The 17,543-nt window shown below is 40.6% G+C and overlaps 2 long non-coding RNA genes across 3 annotated transcripts in view; one reads left to right on the top strand and one right to left on the bottom strand.

Moving 5' to 3' along the window:
• LOC309659886 overlaps positions 1 to 17,543 on the top strand; it is a 372,324-nt gene that overhangs the window by 297,285 nt on the left and 57,496 nt on the right. The gene's annotated exons all lie outside the window — the stretch shown is intronic.
• LOC309659885 overlaps positions 1 to 17,543 on the bottom strand; it is a 58,258-nt gene that overhangs the window by 24,930 nt on the left and 15,785 nt on the right. The window contains exon 4 of the long non-coding RNA XR_014263019.1: positions 1 to 17,543. This exon is cut by the window's left edge and continues 24,930 nt beyond it. This is a non-coding gene — a long non-coding RNA (uncharacterized lncRNA).

Below are 17,543 nucleotides of genomic sequence, written 5' to 3'. Positions count from 1 at the left end.
TCAGAGTCAGGGGAAAAGATATGGTGTCAAGGATTTTGTAAAAATTTATCAGTTGAAAAATGTTGAGGAGAGCAGAAATTATACAAGCTAAAGAAAGATGAAGCTATGTGATACCAATAGTCCAGAATATTTGTTCAGGGAGGGGACACTGGTGAGAAAGAGACAAATCAAGGAGGGCTTTGTCATCATGCTAAAGAGTTGGGACATTATTCTGTATATGATAGAGAAGTTTTAAAACCAGAGAGTGCTTTTGTCAAGTTGTGTGTGTGTGTGTGTGTGTGTGTGTGTGTGTTTGGTGTGTATGTGTACAAGCCTGTGTGTGTGTGTGTCTCAGAAACCTCTCAAACTTTGGAATGGTAGTAGTCAAGGGGCTCTGGTATGATTGCAAACAGGGAGACCAGTTAAGAAGTAATAGATGATACAATCATGATCTATATCAGTGGTAGGGTGTTGGAGATGTGAGAAGATATTTCTGTGAATTGACATGGCAAGATGACTATGTGAATGTGGGGATGAGGAAAGGAAGGGGTTTTATGGCTTGAGTACTTGGGTGAAGAAGTTGTTGTTCACCAAAACAGGGAACCTGGGGGGTTGGAGATGATGAGTTAGTTTTGAATGGGGTGACTTTGAAATGTCTGTGGAATGTGTAGAGAAAGATGTCTGATAGATAGCTCTATATACAAAGAGTGATACAGGCTGAAAATATAAATATGGGGCTTGTGGCTAGAGATGGAGTAGTAGGTCAGCTCTTCTACAGAGCATATTAAAAGACTGAATACAAAATTCTAGACTGGTGTTTCTCAAGCTTTAGTGTGTGTACAAATCACCTGGAGATCTTATTAAAATACAAAATTTGATTCAGTAGCTTTGGAGTGGGCCTGATATAATTTCTAAAAAGCTACTAGGTGATACTTATTCTGCAGGTATGAGACCACATTTTGAGTAGCAAGGCTCTAGAAAACACTAGTGTTTAAAGACAGGCAGATGACAAGTCCACAAAAAACACTGAGTAGAAGTCAAAGATGTAGGAAGAGAATGGAGGAAAAAGGAGTGTTTTCTTAGTATCCAGTAGAAGACAGGGTTTCATGCAGAAGAAAATATTCAACAAAGTCAAAGGCTGCTGTCAAGTACACTTAAGAATAGACTGGTAAATGTCAACTAAAATGGGCAACTTAAGGTAATTTTGAATTTGGACAGGACAGTTTTTGTATCATGAAGGGGAAGGGAACAGAGGTCAGTAGTAGCAGAGAGCTATGTAAATGGTAGGTGAGGAAATAAAGATAGCAAATATGAACTAGTTTTTGTAAAAAACAAAACAAAAACTTGACTATTAAGGAAAAGAGACCAATTGGGTGATAAATTAAGAGTAACAACACGTTGAAAAAGTATCATCATTTTTAAGATATAAAAGACATACAGTTGTGGTAAACCAAATAATGCCCCCCCAAAAGACATTCCTATCCTAATCCCCAGACCTGTGAATATATTACCTTAGATGACAAAATAAACTTTAAGTTATGATTAAATTAAAGTTCTTGAGATGGAGAAATCATCCTGGATTATCCAGGTGGCCCAATTAATCATAAAGGTTAAAAGAAGGCAGTAGGGTCAGAGCCAGAGGAAGAGTTGTGACAATAGAGGTGGGAGTGATGCTAATGCTGGTTTGGAAGAGGAAATAGCCAAGGAATGTGGGCAGCCTCTAAAAGCTAGAAAAGGCAAGGAATGGGTTCTCCTTTTAGAGCCTCCAGAAGGAATAGAGCACTGTCAATACCTTGATTTTAGTGCAGTAAGACTTCTGAGGTCCAGAACTGTAAGCTAATAAATTTATGTTGTTTTAAGCCAACAAATTTGTGGTAATTTGTTACAGCAGCACTAGGAAACTAATAAAAGGACCCTTAATATACTAAAGAAAAGAACCAAAGGAGAATCGGGATGCGTTATCTCAAACAAGAGAAGGGGAAGTAGAGATATAGCAAGATATAGCTGTTACCTAACCTGGACTTGGGTCCACTGACCCGACACACACAAAAGCCAATCTGCTGACACCAGGTTGTGGAGAAGGAACGGATGGCATTTATTGCAGGGCCCCAAGCAGGATGAACGGGCAGCTCATGCTCAAAAGACCCAAACTCTTCAATTGCTTTCAGGGAAGGGCTTTTAAAGAAGGCAACATTAGGGATGTGGGTTGCAGGGTGCTTGATCACCTCATGGACGTTCTTCTGATTGGTTGGTGGTGGGGTAACAGGATGATGTTTCGGGACTGAACATTATCATCCTGCTGGTCCCAAACAGCCTCAGGTCTACATGCTTGTGGTCAGCAGTTTCCATCTGGTGGGAGTCTGATTTCTGTAAAACAACTTAGGAATGTGCATCAGACATTGCTATCTGTGTCCTTCAGGGAGGAACTAAATGTCCTGTGACTCTGCTGTACGGCTGATCTATTGTTTAAATTGTTACCAGTTTCCTGGCACCACAGCTATTCTTTGTTATCACTTGTTCACATTTTCTTGATCATTAACTCTTGAGCCAGCCTTTTGAGACTCAGGGGAAGCCTGAAGCAAAGCCCTTCACTTCAAGAGATGGGGGACATGGGGTGGTGGTGAGGGGGAGACTCATGTATCCGAGAGGATCGCAAAGGGTCCCGCTCGGTTTCATAGCTACTCTGGAGGTCCAGTTTTCTCCAAGACTTTACATAAGGTGTGAAGCTATGGACAGAATAACTATCCACCACCTTCTCACGCACATTATGCCAAGAGCTTCTCCGAAAGTCTGCATCATCAGACCCTCTCTTGGCACTGTCATGAACAGGTAACACCATTGCAGCTGTCCCGAACTCAGTCACTTCTAGAGCTTCACAGATGCAACCCAGTTTTCTTGCATGTCCGCTCATCTCGTGGTGAACAGTTGTCACGATCTTCTTCTATCCAATGAAGAAGTGAGAGAGATTCACTTACGGTAAATTCTTTATGAACGAAAATATGAGGCCAGGAAGTTTAGACTATAACTGGAGAAGAATCTGGACTTTGATGATCACAGACCTGGGTTCAAATTTCTGTCCTTAATAACTATCAACTTCAAAGAGTAACCTCTCTGAGCTGATTCCCTCATCTATAAAATAGGGATCATGATGCCACCATCCTGAGGATAAGATGAGTGAGTATATGTAGAATATCCAGGCACACTGGAGGAGTGCAGTGGTCTTGGCTCCCTTCCATTTTAAGTGCCTTCATTTTAAGTGCCTGAGTAAGGTGTGACAGCTGCTTCACTGTAATTAAACACAGAGACTGACTCCCCTAAATAATCTCCACACTAGGCTGAGCTCTTCCCGGTACATAAGAAATTGACCAGTGGGGGGACCCTGGGATTTCTTGGACTGTTTTCTCCTTTGAGGGTTTCTAGGCTGAAACCAAAACTGAGAGAGAATCTCGGCTCTTAGCTCTTTCTGTTTCTACCTCATCTTATACCCAATGCCTGAATGCAGTTTATTCCTCACCAGGTTCCCCTTAATATATAGAGGGTCTCCTTGCAGCTCCCCCAGACCCTGCCAAGCCTCTACCGCATTCCTTACTGGGGCTGCGGTATGCACCTCCTGGTTTCCATGGAGACCCTGCTTGATGTCACTGGCGGCTCCAGAGCAGGAGGGAAACCTGAGCGTTTGTATTTAAACGAGGCAAAGTGGGGGAAGGGGACGTAAAAGAAGAAGGGAGGAAACCTGAGTAGGGAAGATGGTGGAGGTGAGTATGTGGGTGTTCATGGACTCAAATGGGAAAAAGAAAAATCCCGTTACTGAGTCACCTCACGCTTGCAGAAGAAATCGAAGCGAAAGCAGCAGGGGGCAGAGGGGTGTTTATTTCACGCACGAGAAATATCTTCTAAAGACTCATTCCTGATTTCTGGTTGTAAGGGACAGAATCACCCAGGCAACTGGGAGCCCCCTGTCCTTGCCTGGGCTCTGGGCTGATAGTGCTGCCCAGTTTCATTTCCTTGAAGCAAGGGAGACTTCACTCTGCCTAGAGTCCCTGAGTCTTAAAGGTTCACTGCTGCTCTAGGAGGGGCCACACCATTATCTTTCACTCTCCACCCTTCCCCCTACAACGTCACTAAGTAAAAAGCTTTGGGCTCTGGATTACCTGCTATTTATTGGCTGAATCCCTAGTGAAAGGTTGGGGGAGGAGGAAGAGTTGGTGGTTGGGCAGAATATATGGTAAGATTGAATTGCACAAGGGCTCGGATGATGTCATCTTGAATAAAGGTCTGACCTACTGAATGTGAAATGTGACTGAGTGATAAATCCTCAGAGGGGATCCATGGCAGAAACCTTTACGAAAGGACCATGCCGCTTCTTTAAAATATTAAGCAGGTGGCTCTGCTGATCTCTGGCTGCAACTCCCAGAGCGCTGGTGGAATCTCAGCTTTCTGCTGTAATCACTTAAACATTACGTACTGCCCTAGATAACTGTGGGTCACGTGGAGTTTGCACCAAAAAAGGGAGTGTTTGAAAAAAAGAAAAAGCCATTATAAGCCACCAGAGTGCCTGCCAGTCTTACAAAGAGAAAGCAATTCAATTTAATAAACACTTTCTGAGGTCTACTATGAGCCCAGTGGGTGCAGAGTGAGTGAGATATGCCCTTCAAGGGGCATACACTCTGACTGGGGTGACAGATATGCTTACAAATGACCAATAATGCCAGGCAGCAGGTAATCAATACCATGGGAAGTCTAGGGAAGGTGAAATTAATTATAATAAGGAAAGAAAAGAACAGTTTATATTAAATGCCTCTGAGGTCTAGCCTTTTATAATATACACAGAAGAGAGAAATACAGGGAAAACTTCTGTAGGGATAGAATAGAAAAAGAAGTTTTACAAATTGCCTGATGTAAAATGCCAAGTCTGCAAAATTGTCAAGTGACATAGTGGGCTAATTTTCCACCTTTTTCTCCTCTCTGATGACTTATTATTTCTTTTTTTAAAAAATTAATTAATTAATTAATTTATTTTTGGCTGTGTTGGGTCTTCGTTTCTGTGCGAGGGCTTTCTCTAGTTGCGGCAAGTGGGGGCCACTCTTCATCGCGGTGCGCAGGCCTCTCACTATCGTGGCCTCTCTTGTTGCGGAGCACAGGCTCCAGACGCGCAGGCTCAGTAGTTGTGGCTCACGGGCCTAGTTGCTCCGCGGCATGTGGGATCTTCCCAGACCAGGGCTCGAACCCGTGTCCCTTGCATTGGCAGGCAGATTCTCAACCACTGCACCACCCGGGAAGCCCGTGACTTATTATTTCTATTGCTGGGATTTATAAGGGACTTTTTGTTGGTCCTAGCTTAGCCTCTATTTCATTTTTATCATTCACTAAACCACAGTATTTTGGTATCAGAGGTTCAAAAGGTTTAATGGTTTAATTTTAAAATAGACCCAGAGGCTAGAACTGTGAGAAAGAAAGCTTTAGTATACGTATGGGTTCAGGCTGAGTAAGAACTATATGAATATGAAGGGCATTAAGAAACTTGTTTGGTTGAGATAGGACTGAAATAAAGGAGGAATTTGTGCCAGTTGGAGCTCCTTCTCAGAGTCATGGTATGTAGGAATGAAGAGATAAGTAATAACAACACAAATGCTGGAGAAATTTTTGAAATACCTATCACTTATGGTCTGAGTTTAGTGCATATTGTTCAGTCATGAGCCTTCTAGTTTTCATTCTAAAATTAGGAAAAATTCAGAAATACGTTAAAGGACAAGGAAGCCAAAAGCTGTGATTTTTCGCTGTAAGCCTTCGGATGGAAGATATCAGAAGTTAATGGGATTAAAGGAGGCCGGTTATTTCTTAGAAAGGAGAGAAGAAGAAAGCCATATGTGCTCAAACTAGTCATAGTTTCTGTGTCATTGAGGTATTGGTTGCTAAGGGTTTGTTTTCTAGGTCTTACTCTCAGTTGATTAAGGAGCATACCTATAATAAAAACATCTCCCCAGAGCTCTGGCAATGTAGCAGAATATTAGCAATTTTTAGATTAAAAAAAAAAAAAGTAAAAGCCAGAATGGCAAGAGTCTACTTGTTTTTACTCTTTTTATTTTTTCATTCTCAGTCACATGGTTTACCACAGAATCTTTGGACTCCTAGTTTACTTCCTTTAAGGCCACTCTGCCAAGCTTCTGTGTAATTGATAAAACCCTCTGCCTTCTTCACTTCAAATAAACACCCACAGGCACATGGACGCCTCATTCATCTTAACATAGTGAAATGCACTTATACGGACATTTTGGTGGTGGTGGAATGTGGCCTGACAGTTCCTAGAAAGGAGTTTGGTAATTTAAGGAGGGCCCACTTGATACCATTGAGAGCTGGAAGCAGAGGTAGTGGAGACAAAATAATAATCATAAAGGAAAACATGAGTCATAAATAATAAAAAGATGGGGAGGGCAAAAGGTGGAGAAAGAAGAGACTAAGGGAAAAAGCTAAGTAGAATGGGGGTGTCTTAAGCATTTAATGAATAGGTTAGGATATGAATAATATCCTAATAATGAGTGAATTTTCCAATTTACTCTCATCTTGATTTAAAGATGGAAATTTCAGAGCTAGAAAGGATCTGGTGATCATTCAGTCTACGTTTCCATTTCACAGATGAGGAAGTAGGAGTCAAGAGGAGATGAATGACTTATCTAATATCAGAATTGATTAGACATGAAGCCAACATTAGCACCCGGGTTTCCTGACTCCTGGTCCAGTGTTATTTCTGCTGTATCATTTCCCACACTTATAAAGACTAACAACTGAATCCAAAGTTCCTTTGAAATTTAAATACTTTCCCATTTTTCCTTTAACTTCTAACAACATTTTTACATTTATTATGTTGCTTTAGAGCTTACCCAACTCTTATGTGTGGAGTACTGAGGTAAGTTAAAGATAGACCATATTGTTTCTACTCTTCCCCACCATATCACAAAACTAAGAAGTCATTGTGCTTTGAGAAAATGAAACATATAAAAGTAGAAGGATAGACAGCCTGAAAGTAAGGACAAGCAAGAAAGAAACAATGATGTGGATGGCAAAACAATATTTGCAGGCTGATACTATGGATGACAGTGGTTAAATCTGCTAATGGTTCTAGATATTTATGATAGGGGAAGCACTACCTTAGTTGTTTCTGTAATGGTGATCCTTGGTATTTCAAGAAAGTTCTCTTTGAAGCTGAGAAATTTAGTTCCCAGAAAAAGACCTAGGACTGATGTTGGGGAAAAGGAGCACCTCCTCCCCACCAGGAACTGCACTCTCCGAGGCCCAGCCATCCAAGGCAGGATGGTTTCAATCACTCCTGCCATCCAGTCACCGCTGACACTACTTGGCAGCCAGCCTGCCTCTAATGGAATGTGTCCTGCAGCTGGGAATTAGGTCATCAGTAATTCACTTAATAGCATTTTATGAGCTGGGCTGTGACACAAGAGAGTGATCTGACCTTACCAGTAGGAGCTTTCCTTGATGTGAGAGGAAGAAGAGAAGAAAATATACCATCCTGAATAATCAGGCACTACATGCATTTCCAGAGAGTAATGGGTGAGGATAAGAAAACTGGGTGTTTCCTCAGACTCCCTGCGTGATCAGGCCAGCTACATGATATTGGGCAAGTCACTTCTCACTTCTGGACCTCTAAGGTCTCATCCAACTCTAACACTGTATACTTCTGACTCTAGGGTACTCTTTATGGAAGTTAGAAAATGTAGGATTTGTCAGATCACTCCCCTCCTTTCCTAATGGTTCTCCCTGGAAAGGAAGATGGATGATCCAACTCTTCTACCTCTAGTCTCTTGGAAGAGAAAAGCCCTGATTTGTAGTTTGCTAGCTTCCATGGTGTATTTACAACATGGCTGATTTCAAGCCATCAATGATTTAATAATTGGCCAGCAAAAGTTCCGAAAATCGAACAATTGGCTCTCTCGAGCTGGTATGAGCCCCTCCAGCACACCACTGGTTCTCCCCCAGCTAAAAAGAGCTGCACCAATGAATAGACGCTCATGCACACACACAGAGCTGGATTGTCTACACACCAAATATGTAGCATATATATCCTTGTTTTGGTTTTGGATGAAAAGATATTTACGACTTCTTTTCGTTTTTTAAATTCTACTCCAGCTGCCATTCAGAATTTATTTGAAGTCCTCTCAGAACTATGTCAAGAATTCTCATTAGCAAAATGTTCGTACTCAACCTGTACTCATTCAGCTATTCACATGAATTTCCATTTCTTCTGCCACATATTCAGGAAGACATTTGCCTTTTCTTTTATTTCCTTCTGACCTCTGGACTCCCACATCCCTCTTGTTGAAAAACCCAATATGTACCTCATGAATTGTTTAGAAGGTTCACTGCTATACAAGGCTCATAAGTTGAAAAAAATCACTAGAGACTTTTCTCCTTTCACCTGATGCAAGAGAAGCCCTTCTGCTGGGTCCTCGAACTTTAGTGTGCAAAATCTTCCAGGTGCAAGAAAGTTGGGGTGATTGAGGCTGAAATCAGCATCTGGAATGGTGATGGATAAAAATATGAGTCAGTTCCCCTTTACCCCTTCAGTTGAATAGTGTGTATAGAAAATATTCAATTAGCAATTATCTACTGAGAATTTACTACATGTACTCAACAGTGCAAAGTATTGTGAAATATAAGAGAAAGTATAAGCTATGATACCAGCTTTCAAATTTATAATCTGGTTGAGGAGATAAGATTAACATGAACAAATTAATGAAAATCAATTAAAATCATTTTATAATCAAGTGTTTGATGATGTGGCACAAATTCTAAATGCAGCAGGAGCTACTCGAAGCAAGCATTATCCAAGAAAACTTAATGACTTGCAATGGGGCTTAAGCTGCCCTGACATGAGGATAGTGTTTACAGGTAAGGTCAAGGTGTGGGACTAGCTAGGCTGGGAGAATTGCACTTAAAAGGCTGGTGGCATAAGACAGGGAGGGGTAGAAACAGGAGGTGGTGGAAAAAGGAGACAAAAGTGAAATCCCTGGCCTAAAACTGGGTCCTGGTGTGGATGTGTGTCGGGAACAGAGGGGCAAGAGATAATATACAAATGGAAAATGTCCAGATCACATATGATAATACAATTCTGATCTACACCCTCTGCAACAACCAGTACAGGAAGCCAAACCTCAATCTCTGTAGCAACCAGTCCAGAAAGTTTGGGACTTACCAATGACTGTCAACTTCCCTAATTTTTGTCCCCCCACCTCCCCCTTCCAGTTTAGGACCAATGAGAGAGAAAGTCAAATATGCTCCCCAGAACAATCAATCACATAGGATGCCCTGCTTCTAGTTAGTCTGCCTCTAGCCTCCCTGTGCCAACAGCCTTCAATCAGAGCACACCTCAAGTCTTCCATTTTTTTCACTATAAAACTTTCCCACTACCCTGCCTGCCCTGAGTCTCTACCAACTTAAGTGATGGTGGCTGAATCCCTTCCATGTAGCACACACTGAATAAAAGCCTGTTTGTTCTCATTTGGGTGGTCTTTGTTTATTTCCACAGTGGAAGAGGAGCACACCTGTAATAGTTCTGTCTCTTATGGTTACATAAGTATACACACATGTTCTCCTTCCCTCTCCTCTCCCTACCACCCTTCCTGTTTACCTCTTGATATCTATACTTAAATAGGCTTTCTTACCAAAATCTTAGAATGCCTATAATAAGGACAGATGTCAAGAGAGTTATTGCCTCCATTTCAGAGATGAGTAGAATGAGGTGATCAGGGTTGTCTCTGCTGAGAGCATTCATTTATTTACTTTGTATCTAAGTGAGGGGTAAATGCCTTAGTCCTATCCTTTTGACTCTGGTTTACATTTTTCCCAACAAAAGACCCTTTTGTTATTATTCTTTTAATAATAGCTCCATGTAAAAGGTTTAGTTTAACAATAATTAATGTTTTTTCTAGTATATTTTAATTTAAAACACTAAAATGGTTAATCTAAGGTTTCTGATCAACACAAGGTAACAAGCATTGCTGTCATGCTAGATCATATATTTCCAGTCGAATCAATGAATGTAAGTGTTTTAAATAGTCAATGCAACATGGTCTTCGATAAATATATAGATTCTATTAGGGCTTCCTGAAATTCTGAAAATAGCTAATTATTCCCCATGTCTGTTCATGCTTTTGAGGAATTGTTGTGATTCTGGGAATCCCAAGTTGGGAGCAGCTCCTTAGATGTTGTAATAATTTTGTTGTGATAACGTTACTAATTCCTGGAAGCCCAGTCTGTTACAGCATATTCCACAACTCTAAGGCAAATTACCTTCTGGGTTTTACAGATAGAATTTGATCTTTTTGGATATTTAAAGGAATTTGATACCCCTACCTAACATACATGGATGGCCTGGAAGTTGATACACAGCTAACAATGAATTTTCCTGATGTAATACCCTCTTCTTCTCTACCATCTAAACAAGGAGCTAGAAGCAATGAGGTGGGTGGGAAGGTGTAGCTTGACTATACTAAAGCTCCCCATAATTTTGCTCTCCATTTAAACTCTTGGGTCTGAATCTTAGGTTTGTAGACTTAGACACAGTTTTTCAGTTCTTCCTTGGACAGTTATGCTTTGGTACATTTCATTACATCCCCTGTTATATGTTCTTACCTTGCCCTGAGTGTTTCCTTCATTGCACCTACTCCCAACACCCTAATGACACCAGCAAGAGGTCTTTATTGTCAGTCTTAGAAAGGGGGGGTTTACGTTAGATAATGTCTCTTGTTTTTTTATTTTTTCAACTTGGATTTTTTCCAGTATTTATTATGAATCAATTGGCTTCCTAGTATTGTTCTATAGAATCATGATTAAATAAATAACCCAGGTGGTGCCACCCCTGTCTATGTGAAGAGCAGCTTGACTTCAAATCAGAATCTGTTGTTAAGAGATTTGCCCTTGTTATTCTTACTTTCTTTTCCTTTCTTCCAAATTGAAGTATAGTTGATAGACAATATTATTGGGTTGGCCAGAAAGTTCATTCGGTTTTAAGTATTTTTCATTTTCACAAAGGACTTTATTGAACAACATATTCACTAACTGAATGAACTTTTTGGCCAACCCAATATATTAGTTTCAAGTGTCCACAATAGTAATTTGACATTTATATATGTTATGAATTGATCGCCATAATAAAACTAGTAACCATCTGTTTACCATAAAAAGTTATTACAATATTATTGACTATATTCCCTATGCACATTACATCCTCATGACTTACTTATTTTACAACTGGAAGTTTGTACCTCTTGATCCTCTTTACCTATTTTGCCCAAAACCCCTTCCAGGGGACGGTCCCTCTGGTGACCACCATTTTGTATCTATGAGTCTGTTTCTGCTTTGTTTGTTTTGTTTTTTAGATTCATATAAATGAAATCACATGACAGTGTCTCTTGTTGATGATGACTCCCTTCCATAGCATGTAGGATCCTGTTAAATGTAATCATAGAGGCTGGGCCTTCCTCACCAAGGGATCCTGTCTTCCTCCTGAACTTTGCTCACTCAAAGTCTGGGGGAGGTATTTTGAGGCATGAATTAGTTAAGATGAGTTAGGCTGTTGTAACAAACAAACCCAAACTGAATAATGGCTCCACACAGCAAAAGCTTATTTCTTGTTTATCAATAGTCCAAGATCAGTATTCCTTGTCAGCATCTGACTTTCTCCATGTGGTAATTCAGGAACCAAGGCTTCTTCAGTATCATGGTTCTGCCATCCTCTAGGGCTTTGTCATTTTCGATTGGCTGAATTCAGATAGGAAAGAGAGTAAGGAGAAGCACATCTACTTCTTATAATGCCTTGACCCTGAGTTGGCACATATGCCTCCCATTCATATTCTGTTTGTGAGAACTAATGCAAGAGAGGCTAAGAAATTTAGTCTACCTATGGGCTAAAGATAGGAAGAAACTGAAAATTTGGGGAACAGTTAGCAATCTCTATCTTAGGTATTTTGTAGCCTCTACCTACTTCTTGCCACCCACTAAAGATATTGGAATATGAGTAGAGTTGCAAATAAATCATTATACATATGATTTTTCTGTCCCTGTCTTCATTAACTTATTCAGCAGGTAATTGTCATTGTCTTTATTGGGGAGGATAATTGCAGTTGATCAACCATCTTTAATTTTCTCTAGTTTACAGTGAACACCCTGTGGCTGCTCTTGGCAGTTCCTTTTAGCTCACCCCCACTTGTCTTGAGATCCCTCAGCAGTGGAAAAGGGTTACGCTTTCAACTCTGCCTCTTGAGGGCCAACTCATGGCCTCTAGGTCTTTAGAGTCTCCCAAGACCAGCTACAACTTGGGACCCCACTTTAATTAATAACAAAAGAAAAGTACAGGCAGAGTATCTGTCTTTGATTCTTCTTGGAATCATAGAATCACAGGCCTATCTCCCCCTTTCCTTTTCAACTCTGACTGCAATCATGCCTCACCTAGCAGTCTGGGCAGAAAGGGATTTGATAACAAGAGTCTCTCTAAGTTCCTAATGATTGCCAAGAGTCTAATACGCCTTTGCTAGTAGAGAGATATTTAGCATTTAGAAACAGACACCCTGTAGTGATGGGATACAGGCAATGTGAAAAGTGGATAGTATGTCATTTTTGGGCAAAAGTCACTGTTCTTCATTACTATTAGATCAGTAGCTTAGGCTATCGCCCATATTTTCTACATATCAAAAGACCTTGAGAAACAGATGTAGAGAACAAACGTATGGACACCAAGGGGGGAAAGTGGGCAGGGGAGAGGGATGAATTGGGAGATTGGGATTGACATATATACACTAATATGTATAAAATAGACAACTAATAAGAACCTGCTGTATAAAAAAAATACAATAAAATGCAAAAAAATAAAAAACACCTTTCATGTAATCATTCGTTCAATGATTCATTTATTTTTACATTCAACATATTTTTGAGTACTAATATATTTCAGGCACTGGGGATATGATAGTAAACAAGATAGATACAGTACTAGTTATTTTGCATGATGTTGTTAACACGGAGCCCTGGGTCCCATAAAATAAAAAGTTTCAGGGATGTGTGGATTATCAAGGGGCTTTTGAACAGCTCCATCTCTAAGCTGGAGAGGTGGCCTCTATCCTACCTCCTTTGCATTCCTTTGTGTTTCATTGCACAGACTTTACAGTAACCCAGAGATTCATCTTCCTGAGGAAACTGGCTTTGGTCTTAAATAGATCAACATATTTAAAGCACCTAGCAAACTCCCCAAATAGTAGATAAGACAATTAAATGGTAGCTATTAATAATGGTAGCATTATGCTCTTTAGGAAATCATGGGGAGGAAATTGGCCCAGGTGACAATTTTAACTTGCTATTATTTCTGTAAGAGCATGCTCAGGCCTCAGTACCTGTCTTGTGTGTCAGATGATCCTGCAAATCTCTCCTCTAATTCCTTACCTCAGGTAGCAGTCACCAGTTGCTTCTGGACAGAGGCATGAGGTCAGCGGACTTGAGTTGATGGCTCAAATGTTACAATGCAGCTCAGTCACGGCTGGGATATTTAATGAATTTTACAGAAAAGAATGGTGGAGATCTGTGGTTTGGGCACTGAGAGCATAGCATAGGGAGGCCACTGGCCTCCGGCAAGCATGGCCAAGCACTGTCCTCAGCATTCTGATAATGCCTCTGTAGGACACAGAAAAGGACAAAGGTTCAGAGGCTGGGAGGTGGTAAGGTTGGGGATTGAAACTGATTGTTTTGCTACTATTTCTACATGCTCCATCTTCCTCTCGTATGTTATACCTGCTACTGTAGCCAAGGAGAAGGAGGCTTCCAAATGAATGAATCATGAGGATTACAACCTCAATGTGAGGATGCTATGCAATTATCACCAGGGATCAGAATCATTGATCAATCTAAGTATTCAGTGAGGCTTCTTCTGTGTCCAGAACTGCATGAGGTGTGGTGAAAGGAGGCAAGAGAAATGTATGATGCCCTCTCTACCCTAAGGAATTTATGTGGAGACCAGACAAACACAACAAACCTTTACAGAACAATTCAACTCTGAACTGTTTGGCACTGATGCGAATGGCAATTTTAAGCTTTAGCCTGGCCTTTATAGCCACCTGCAGGGAGGCACTGCAGGGCAGTAGAGGATGACCAGTTTGTAGTCCAGCTCACCTAGATTCAAAGTTGCACTCTGCTATTTAATGACCTGTATAACCTTGATCAGTTTACATAGTTTCAAAGTTTTACGTGTAAAATAAAGAAAATGCCTAGAACTTTATCCTAGGGTTTGAGTGATCAGCGAATTAAAAAACATTAACTACTGGGGAAATAGTAGATGCTCAAAACCTATAGGTGTCCACCCCACATCCACATGACTGTCCCACAAGAATCTTAGAGAAAGAATATTTAAAACAAGGCACATCGTCTTCTCCACACTTCCTCACATGCTAAGACTTACCAATTTGACTTCCAATTTCTTCCCCATTTCTGTTTATGGCAACACACCTTTTCGAGCCATCAAGGCTTGAAACCATCACATCATTTTTCACTCAAATGTCCTCACCTCCACATCCAATCTCTTTCAAAGTTCTACCTATTTTTTTTTTTTTTTTTTAACTTTCAATGTCTCTCTAATCCAGAGGTTCTTACCACGGGATCATGGGCTTTAAGAGGTCTATGAACTATCTAATATTATATGGGGAAAAGGCCATAATTTTCATAAATTCTTAAATGTATCAACTCAGATACATGGTATACCACAATCATCCCTTTACTCCTATTTCTTCTGCTACCTTGTAGTTGCAGGTTTTTAATACTTTCTGCCCAAATACAACAGCCTCTTACAGTCTTCCAGTTTGTTTCATTCTTTGTGCCACTGTCATAGTTATCTTAAAATATACTTCTAATCATGCCATTTCTCCAATCAACAATTTTCAACACTTCCAAATTTCTTTCAAATAAACTGAAGAGTCTTAACTTAGCTCTCAAAACTAACTTTGGAACTTTTCTGTTCTGATTCTCTCTCCACATATTCTATGCGCCAGTAAAATAAATTGCACACTCCTCTTCGAATATACTATCCAAAAAATATTAGTTGAATCTTTTGTAATGAAAAACTTTAAGGAAAAATGCAGAACAAATCACCAATGGACAGAAAATGCAGATTTTCAAGAGGTTCCACCACAGGATGCTTCTTCCACTTGCACACACCTTTGTGTTCTACACTCCTCCATGCATAATTCATCATAATCTGAGTTAGAGAGTGGATGGTTTAGATAGGCCTGCTCTAGACCAACTGTGGTTAAAAAAGAGTCAGCTTTTGTTGCTATTTCAATGTAAAACTGTCAAAGAATTCCTTTTTCTAAAATCCAAGATTGTTAACCCAAACTTCCCTATTTGCAGCAATTCACTGCCTTCTTTGGCAGATTTGATAGCTGATAGCTGACAATGTTTGGGTGTCCACTCTGTTCTAGAGCCGTGTCCCCTTATCTGAGAATGCCCTTACCTACCTCAACATACAGGGCAGGGCCGCCCACCAGCAGCCAGATTTGCACCATGTTACCCTCTCCTTCCTGATCTTGACTGATTGGACAGTAAGTGATACCTGCCTCAACCTGGGTCAATCACTTCCTCCTCAGGCATTTGGAATTGGAATAGAGTGACACTGAGCCAGGCGTGACATGCAGCTGGAGGTCTAAGATGTAAATAGCAAGAGCTGTTAAGGGAATGCAAAAAGCTATTCTGCAGCCTGAAAGAAGGAAGAAAGCTGATGATTTGAAAAAAGTAGACATAAAAGAGAATAAAAGTGTTCTGATGCCTTTCAGTTCCTGGTTTCAGACCTTCCAGGGGCCAGGCTCCCTCCCTTTCCTGGATTCTCTGAGAGGCACTCCTCTTCCTCCCCTTCCCACGTTTTTATAGTTAAACTAACTTGAGTCGGTGTCTCATACTGGCAACCAAGATTCCTAACTCGTACGATAATCTGATTCCAGACTGATACTCTATTCCTTCCTTCATTCATTCAACACACATTGATTGAGCATCTACCAGATGCCAGAGACTCTGTTAGCCTCCCTGCAGGGACATATAAAGAGAGACAAATAGGCAATTATGATTTAAGAAGACAAATCCTCTGTCAGACCTATGTGCAAAATAGATAGATACGGCAAATAAATAGAGACTGAGGGGAGGGAACATAGATATTTTGAAAGTAAATGGTGACTTAACTAAACCTTAAGCCAAGGTTTTATCAAGAAGGAAGGAAGGGTGTCCAGACAGAAGGAACAACATGTGCAAAGATGTGGAGGCAAGTGGAGTTTGATGTGTCCTGGGAACTGCAAGTCACTCTTAACATTTGGAATCTAGTGTATGTACATTTGATTTCTCCATGCAGAGAAGGGTGGCAAAATGTTAAGACCTGGGCCAGATGTAGAGTATTTTCTATCATACCATGGATTCTCTCTTTAGGTGATGGAGGGATACTGATAATTTTAGGCAGAGATTTTTTTGGCTGTGTTGGGTCTTCACTGCAGCGCGGGGGCTTTCGCTAGTTTTGGTGAGCGGGGGCTACTCTTTGTTGCAGTATACGGGCTTCTCATTGTGGTGGCTTCTCTTTGTTGCAGAGCACGGGCTCTAGGTGTGCGGGCTTCAGTAGTTGTGGCACGCAGGCTCAGTAGTTGTGGCTCGCGGGCTCTAGAGCACAGGCTCAGTAGTTGTGGTACACGGGCTTAATTGCTCCGTGGCATGTGGGATCTTCCCGGACCATGGCTCGAACCCGTGTCCCCTGCATTGGCAGGTGGATTCTTAACCACTGTGCCACCAATGAAGTCCCTAGGCAGCAGATTTAAGACCTTATTTACAATAGCTCAAGCTCATCAACTTTGGATGGCATGTTCCAATATTTTAGCAAGTGGACTCATGTAAAATAGATGTTGTTATTAAATGCCTTAGAATTCAGGTATAATTATGCTTGTGCCTCTCTGGAGTAATACTTTTGATACATGGGTAAAATTCCTGTTCTCCTGTATTTTACAAATTGCTTAGTTTATGATTCTCTCTTCAACATGTTCTATCTCTTTCTCTCTCTCTGTACATACCCATATCTTTTCAGTCATTTTTATAATTCTGTATGTTAATTTCTTTCATGATTTATCTCTTAACATAAATCAGTTTCTAATTTATTTTACAGTAATTATTATGATTAAATTTTAATAATAACCACATAGCAATTAATCTCATTACAATTAAAAATGACATAAAACTGGGAGGGATATAAAACATTTTGGATGTCAAGCCAGGACCCAAAAAGATTCCCACAAACTAGAGTGATTATTGGACTCTAAGAAAATCCATATAATAGTGATAAAATGTAAGGTCCACACTTGGGTCCTAAGAAACCAAGCCCCTACAATAATATGGGGGATAGCCCAAGCAAGAGAGCTTTTAGCTATCCATTCACTCCACGTGAGTCAGCAGCGTACCGTGGCTTCCCCCAAAGCAACTATGTCTCAGGGTCCATTTGTGGACATATGCCTCTCTTAAAGCAGGAGCCAGCGATCCCACCATTCTCG

Source organism: Balaenoptera physalus (genome assembly GCF_965194825.1).
Source record: "Balaenoptera physalus genome assembly, chromosome: 4".
In the NCBI taxonomy this organism is placed as follows: domain Eukaryota; kingdom Metazoa; phylum Chordata; class Mammalia; order Artiodactyla; family Balaenopteridae; genus Balaenoptera; species Balaenoptera physalus.
The sequence above is the reverse complement of the archived record's forward strand: the minus strand, read 5'-3'. Positions and strand labels throughout refer to the sequence as shown.